We start from the raw sequence: 7678 nt of genomic DNA, 5'->3' as shown, positions 1-7678 counted from the left end.
AGAATGCTGTTAGCATGCTAACAGACAGTTAGCGTGTTAGCTTGTGTGCAGAGGCCTTTAGCATTACTTTAGCATGCTGTTAGTATGCTAACAGAGAGTTAGCGTGTTAGCTTGTGTGCAGAGGCCTTTAACTTCCTGTTAAAATGCTGTTGGTAAGCTAACAGACAGTTAGTGTGTTAGCTTGTGTGCAGAGGCCTTTAACTTCCTGATAGAATGCTGTTAGTATGCTAACAGACAGTTAGCATGTTAGCTTGAGTGCAGAGGCCTTTAACTTCCTGTTAGCATGCTGTTAGTATGCTAACAGACAGTTAGCATGTTAGCTTGTGTGCAGAGGCCTCTAACTTCCTGTTAGAATGCTGTTGGTAAGCTAACAGAGAGTTAGCGTGTTAGCTTGTGTGCATTTTAACAGGCCTTTAACTTCCTGTTAGAATGCTGTTAGCATGCTAACAGACAGTTAGCGTGTTAGCTTGTGTGCAGAGGCCTTTAGCATTACGTTAGCATGCTGTTAGTATGCTAACAGAGAGTTAGCGTGTTAGCTTGTGTGCAGAGGCCTTTAACTTCCTGTTAAAATTCTGTTGGTAAGCTAACAGACAGTTAGTGTGTTAGCTTGTGTGCAGAGGCCTTTAACTTCCTGTTAGAATGCTGTTAGTATGCTAACAGACAGTTAGCATGTTAGCTTGTGTGCAGAGGCCTTTAACTTCCTGTTAGAATGCTAACAGACAGTTAGCGTGTTAGCTTGAGTGCAGAGGCCTTTAACTTCCTGTTAGCATGCTGTTAGTATGCTAACAGACAGTTAGCGTGTGTGCAGAGGCCTTTAACTTCCTGTTAGCATGCTGTTAATATGCTAACAGACAGTTAGCGTGTTAGCTTGTGTGCAGAGGCCTTTAACTTCCTGTTAGAATGCTGTTAGCATGCTAACAGACAGTTAGTGTGTTAGCTTGTGCGCAGAGGCCTTTAACTTCCTGTTAGCATGCTAACAGACAGTTAGCGTGTTAACTTGGAGAGGTTTCTTGCCTCTTCTCCACAGACGCTGCTCTGCTTCTCTGAAGACGTCTCAGCAGCACTGCAACAACTAAAAAAAAGTAAGATTAATTATCTTCATTGAATGGAAAATAAACATTTCACTTGTTTCAAGTTTTCTTGTCCTAAAGTTAAATATTCTTGTTCTGTTGATAATTTTGCTTATTTTAAGTAATATTTCCCCCATTTTAATGCTTTTTTCCCTTGTTTTTGAGAGCTTACTTTTTGCAGTGCGGACCCACGCGCAGAAGAAGGGCATTATGGGTAACTGTAGAGGAGCCCACGCCCAGCAGCTCTCAGCAATGTGTCCTCTGAGTCTGAGCAAGCTGATTGGTTGATTAAACGTCAGGATGATACGTTTCATTTGATCGTTTCGGATTAAAACACATTTCCTTCTTCAGATATTTCCTCCAGCAGGAGGGAGACGGAGAAGAGTTTCCTCCTCTGGTCTGTCACTACTGAGCGTGCTCAGTGACTTTCGCTGCTGCTTCATCTTAAACAGGAACTTTATTCAACTGAAGCAGAACAAAAAGAGAAATCCGCCGAGTCAGCTTGTTTCATGATTTAGTTTCTATTAGAGTGATATAACAGTGGACACAGTAATGTTCTCAGCTTCAGAATCGTTCACTTGTTTTAGGACGAAACAAACGACTCGATGAACCTTTGATGAACGGATGAACTACATTAATGTTTGCACGATGTGTACATGCACACATCAGAGCTCCTGAAATACTTCTGATGTGAATCAGGACAAATTGGACAGAAAGTATATTTGAAACGGTCGCTGAAATGTTGCCGTTCAGGTCACATCGTTTGTGCCTGTTGGTGGATTAGTTTCATGTGTACGAGTCATCCTCACATCTCAGAGACAGCAGAGAATAAAAATACTCCAATAACCATTAAAATAAATAAATCAAATCTTCTTTTCTGTCTCTCTGCGTCAGACTGAAGCCTTTACAAGATATATATTTACGTGTGATTTTATTTTGGGGTTTTATTCTTTCTGTTTCTTGTATTGACCCTGTGAGGTTATGACCTGAAATGTTCAGTCCTCTGTCCCCTTTAAAGAAAGTCAACAGATTAAATGAAATAAATAAATAAAAGAGCAGCAGGTGCTGCAGATGCTTCAGTGAGTTACTTTGTGTTCATTAATATTTCTCTCAGTGTAATATTGTGTTTCTTTCTGTTTAATGATGTGCTGGATCAGATTTTCTCCTCTCGTGTCTTCGCGGCGTTCGGCCTCAGAAACAAACTCCTGAAGTCACGTTCAGTTTGAGGCTCGGTGACGTTTCTGGCTGTGACCTCTGACCTGGACCCTGCAGGACCAGGCTCGGGTCCGTCCTCCGACTGAGTACCCCCCCCCCCCGCTCATCAGAGGAATTCTGGGGGAATTTATGCATCGTCTCCCGGCTAATTGAATTAGACGCATCGTGTCGACAGTGTGTCCATTGTGGGAGCTGCACAATGTTGGGCTTCATGCGTCCAGAGCTCAGGGAGGAATTCTGTGCCCCCCCCACCCCCCCACCCCACCCCCAACAACGGCATCCCAACCACTGGCCCTTTATTTTGTTCCAGCCAGTGATCTGCCTCGGGCCTCGTCACTGGACTTGGACGATCATTAACCAGCTGAGGGGGGGGGGGTCACCCAGCAGCACCAGAACGGGGGGGTCGAGTCACCTACAGGGCAGGGGGGGGGGGGGTTAGTGTTACTAACAGACAAAACTGTGTCCTCGTGTTAACGTGTTACTAATACACTATATTTATATTAGATACATATTAAATAACTTCATACACTGCTGATATGTGACAGAAGTACTTGTTAAGAACATAAATAGTATTTCTTATGTAGATTTAAATATAGTGTTTGAATATAATTTCCATCCTTCTATTAATTTAAAGTCAAGCTGGCTGTAATGTCTTGGCCCCAAACAGCATTTAATTTGATTATTTATAGTCTGTCTGCTTTTACATTAATACTGACTTCACACATTTAAATATGTGATTCAGATTCTGCAGTAACGTTGCTGCTGTTTGACTCTTTCTGAGTCTGTTTACCTGCAGGGGATTTTAAAATGATCACAATATTATTACAAAAATATTTTTTATCCCAGGAATGTCCTGTTAGCTTCTGGGCCCAGTTAGCTGATACTGATACTCTGCAAAGCTCGTTCGGATAGCTTTAGCAGGATTTTTGTCTCCAACATAACTGAATTATGAAACCTCATTAACTCAATTACCAAAATATCAGTTAATCAAAATTATCTTTCCAATCACAAAGTCCGAGGACGGTCACGTTAGCTCAGAGTTAGCTTCTAGGTCACATTAGCTGAGAGTTAGCTTCTAGGTCACGTTAGCTCAGAGTTAGCTTCTAGGTCATGTTAGCTCAGATTTAGCCTCCAGGCCCAGTTAGCTCAGAGTTAGCTTCTAGGTCACATTAGCTGAGAGTTAGCTTCTAGGTCACATTAGCTCAGAGTTAGCTTCTAGGTCATGTTAGCTCAGATTTAGCCTCCAGGCCCAGTTAGCTCAGAGTTAGCTTCTAGGTCACATTAGCTCAGAGTTAGCTTCTAGGTCACGTTAGCTCAGATTTAGCCTCCAGGCCCAGTTAGCTCAGAGTTAGCCTCCAGGCCCAGTTAGCTCAGAGTTAGCTTCTAGGTCACGTTAGCTCAGATTTAGCCTCCAGGCCCTGTTAGCTCAGTCAGCCTCCAGGCCCAGGTAGCTCAGCGTTAGTTTCTAGGTCACGTTAACTCAGAGTTAGCCTCCAGGCCCAGTTAGCTCAGAGTTAGCTTCTAGGTCACATTAGCTCAGAGTTAGCTTCTAGGTCACTTTAGTTCAGAGTTAGCGTGTAGGTCACGAAGGCTGAGAGTTAACTTCTAGGTCACATTAGCTCAGAGTTAGCTTCTAGGTCACTTTAGTTCAGAGTTAGCGTGTAGGTCACGAAGGCTGAGAGTTAACTTCTAGGTCACATTAGCTCAGAGTTAGCTTCTAGGTCACGTTAGCTCAGAGTTAGCGTGTAGGTCACGAAGGCTGAGAGTTAACTTCTAGGTCACATTAGCTCAGAGTTAGCTTCTAGGTCACTTTAGTTCAGAGTTAGCGTGTAGGTCACGAAGGCTGAGAGTTAACTTCTAGGTCACATTAGCTCAGAGTTAGCCTCTAGGTCACGTTAGCTCAGAGTTAGCTTCTAGGCCACGTTAGCTCAAAGTTAGCCTCCAGGCCCAGTTAGCTCAGAATTAGCTTCTAGGTCCAGTATTAGCTCAGAGTTAGCATCCAGGTCATGTTAGCTCAGAGTTAGCTTCTAGGTCCAGTATTAATTCAGAGTTAGCCTCTAGGTCACGTTAGCCCAGAGTTAGCTTCTAGGTCACATTAGCTCAGAGTTAGCTTCTAGGTCACAGTAGCCCAGAGTTAGCCTCTAGGTCACGTTAGCTCAGAGTTAGCCTCCAGGCCCAGTTAGCTCAGAGTTAGCCTCCAGGTCACGTTAGCTTCAAGGTCAAATATGTTATTAGATTAGTTAGCTTCTAAGCACAGTAAGCTCAGAGTTAGCTTCTAGCTCTGGACTAGAGACCTGCGCGGGACTGTTTTCTTTATCCCGGTCCCGATGATTACTTGCCTTGCTTTGGTCTTGTATTCCGTGTGACGGAAGCCAGCGAGTATTTTTTAAGGCTTTGATGGAGCTACGCTAGCAGTTTCCCCCTGCTTCCAGTTGTTATGCTAAGCTAGGCTAAATTTTTCCTGGCCCTATCATACATTAAAGAAGATCCTGGAGTTACAGAAAATAAAACAGGACCCAGAGTGCTGGAGGCAGATGTTCTGTGATGTTACTGTGAGAGAGGTTATCTCAGGCCTGATCCTCCCTGACCTTTAGTAACTTCGGCTAGTTTCATTAGCACTGTTATTAGACTTCTATCTGATTAAAGGTACGTTGTTTGATGTGACTGTGCTCCTGTCTTTTACTAATATTAAATCTTAGGGGGGACGGCGTTCAGACTCAGATCTATGAAACAGAGAGAACACATTTCCAGCTTTAACATCAGCAACAGTGAAAGCAACAGCAGATCTTTGTGTTGGAACCTTTCCCCCCTGGGGCTTCGTGCTTTTCACCAAAACCACTAATTAGCATGACTTCAGATAGTGGCGGCAAATAACAGTGAAGCCATGGAGCAGTCACAGGATCACTCATATGACATCGCATTTTATTAGAAAATTACACTTTATGGCTTCAAAAGGAGCTTCTTAATGTGACAGAAGGGCGGAGGGGGGGTTAAAGTTCGGGCCCGTCAGGAACCACCAGAGGAGGTTCAGACCCAACAGACTGAACTAACGTGGGTCACTGACCTTATTTATCAGTGATCCAGGTCGTTCAGACTGCCGTACTATAATAACATCATGAGTCACATGTCCACTACAGATCATAGAAAAGATTAAATCCAAATAAATAAAACTTGAGTAGAAGAGTTCAGGACTGATGAACAGAAAGAATCGACTTAGATCAGCTGAAGAAGAAGAGGCTCAATGATAATCAGACGTGCACATTGTTATTTTATTGCAATGCATCGCACTGACCATTACTGTGTACGTGACTCTGCCTGCTGACTGCAAGGAGTCATTCTTATTATCAGGTTGTCCAAATAAACGAATAAATGAAAACACGCTACAGAAGCGATCTGTTGCGTTCAGAGCCTGTTTTACTGGAAACATCTTCTTTATAAAATGTGGTTGATATATTTATAAAAAGGTTTGGAGATTTACACTTATCGCCAAAGCAACTTACAATTGCTGTACACATCAGAGGTCGCACGCCTCTGGAGCAACGAGGGGTTAAGCGTCCTGCTCAGGGACACAAAGGTGGACGGGTCACAGTGGGGAATTGAACCCGGATCTCTCACACCAAAGGCAGGCATCTTATCCACTGCGCCAAATCTCACCGATGTTTCTTTGAAAACAACGTTAGCAGCCTGCTGAGTGATTTAAGGACATAGTTTAGGAATAAAAAAGTCAAAGCATCAATTATTGTTATTCAACTATGATTCGAATTCTATAATCCTCCGCATTTGTTTTTGGAAACGCTGCCACAACAATCACAACAAAGGCCGTGAAGTCCTGGAGGTCAACAGACAGATAAAGGACCAGTAAAACCAGTAAAACCAGCAGGGGGTTCAGGGGGTTGAACAGCAACTCACTAATAGTGTCATACGTGTAAAAACCGTCATGTGATGTGAAGACAAAGTTAACATGTTGTCACATGACCCGGTCGTACGTTAAGGCTCATGGATTCATCCCAAACCCCGTCAACAGTATCTGAGTTCAGCTCGGAGTCTAAAAATATGCCGGTCTGTGGAAGAGAGGCCTTTTGTGGACGGAGCGCCGTCAGAAATTCCTCCACGCAGCTCCGCGTTGTTCGCGGCCCTCGTACAGTGGGGCCATTATCACATTGGCCCTGCTGGAAACTTTGTTTACAGATTCACAAAAACCCCCAAATCCAAGTTGATATGCTAATGGAAGGAGTACTACTGAGGGCCCCCGGGCCAAATCTGAACAGGGTGACACCGCCAACAGACGGGGCTTTTGTCCGGTCCAGGACTGGGACTGCGCCTGGCCTCAGGGATCTGTTATTCAGATGGCGTCTGGTCTTTAGTGACTGATCATGACAGACACGCATAGCTCTGCTAATTCTGGACCGCCTCTGGTCAGAAAGAATGAATGAAGTGATAATGCTGAGGAGAACAGAGGACGGGCTCTTCGCGGCGAGGAGGTTAACCTCCGAGCGTCCCGTCTGACCTCAGAAACACGCAGAGGACTCTGTGGAGTCCGCTGTGCACATCGCATTTCTGCACCTTCATCCTGCAGACACAGCCAGGTGGTCCCACTTCATGGTGCAGGATCAGGGCTAGAATCACGCGTTTAACGTCATGTGACTCAGGTCGTCTCTGGGTGGTCCAGGTCTGTGAAGCCTCGTCAGGGTCTGTGGGTCTGAGGATAGGAGGACTGAAGGAGGCACCTTATCTCCTGTTGAGGTCTCGGCCTCAGGCTCTGAGCCGGACCCTGCAGGACTCTGATTGATTGGTGCTGCTCTTTAAGTCTGAACTCTCCCCTGTGATCGTCACGTGACCCTCTGATGTCATCCGCAGGTCAGGAAGTGTGAAACGTCCCTGCAGCCGACAAAGAGACCACGGAGGTGTCCGAGTACACGCAGTACACACAGTACTCACACGCAGTACACACACACAGTACACACACGCAGTACACACACACAATACACACAGTACTCACACGCAGTACACACAGTACACACACACAGTACACACACGCAGTACACACACACAATACACACACACAGTACTCACACACAATACACACAGTACACACAGTACTCACACGCAGTACACACACACAATACACACAGTACACACAGTACTCACACGCAGTACACACAGTACACACACACAGTACACACACGCAGTACACACACACAATACACACACACAGTACTCACACACAATACACACAGTACACACAGTACTCACACGCAGTACACACACACAATACACACAGTACACACAGTACTCACACGCAGTACACACAGTACACACACACAGTACACACACGCAGTACACACACACAGTACACACACAGTACACACACGCAGTACACACGACATTAGCTG

General features: G+C 44.9%; 1 long non-coding RNA gene across 1 annotated transcript; it reads left to right on the top strand.

Moving 5' to 3' along the window:
* Nucleotides 1-954: 954 nt before the first annotated feature.
* Nucleotides 955-2149, top strand: LOC123974252. The gene is made up of 2 exons (XR_006825793.1): nt 955-1082; nt 1238-2149. It is a non-coding gene; the product is annotated as an uncharacterized LOC123974252 (long non-coding RNA).
* The last annotated feature ends 5529 nt before the right edge of the window (nt 2150-7678 follow it).

The sequence above is a fragment of the Micropterus dolomieu genome, linkage group LG07, assembly GCF_021292245.1.
Source record: "Micropterus dolomieu isolate WLL.071019.BEF.003 ecotype Adirondacks linkage group LG07, ASM2129224v1, whole genome shotgun sequence".
NCBI lineage: Eukaryota > Metazoa > Chordata > Actinopteri > Centrarchiformes > Centrarchidae > Micropterus > Micropterus dolomieu.
The sequence above is the reverse complement of the archived record's forward strand: the minus strand, read 5'-3'. Positions and strand labels throughout refer to the sequence as shown.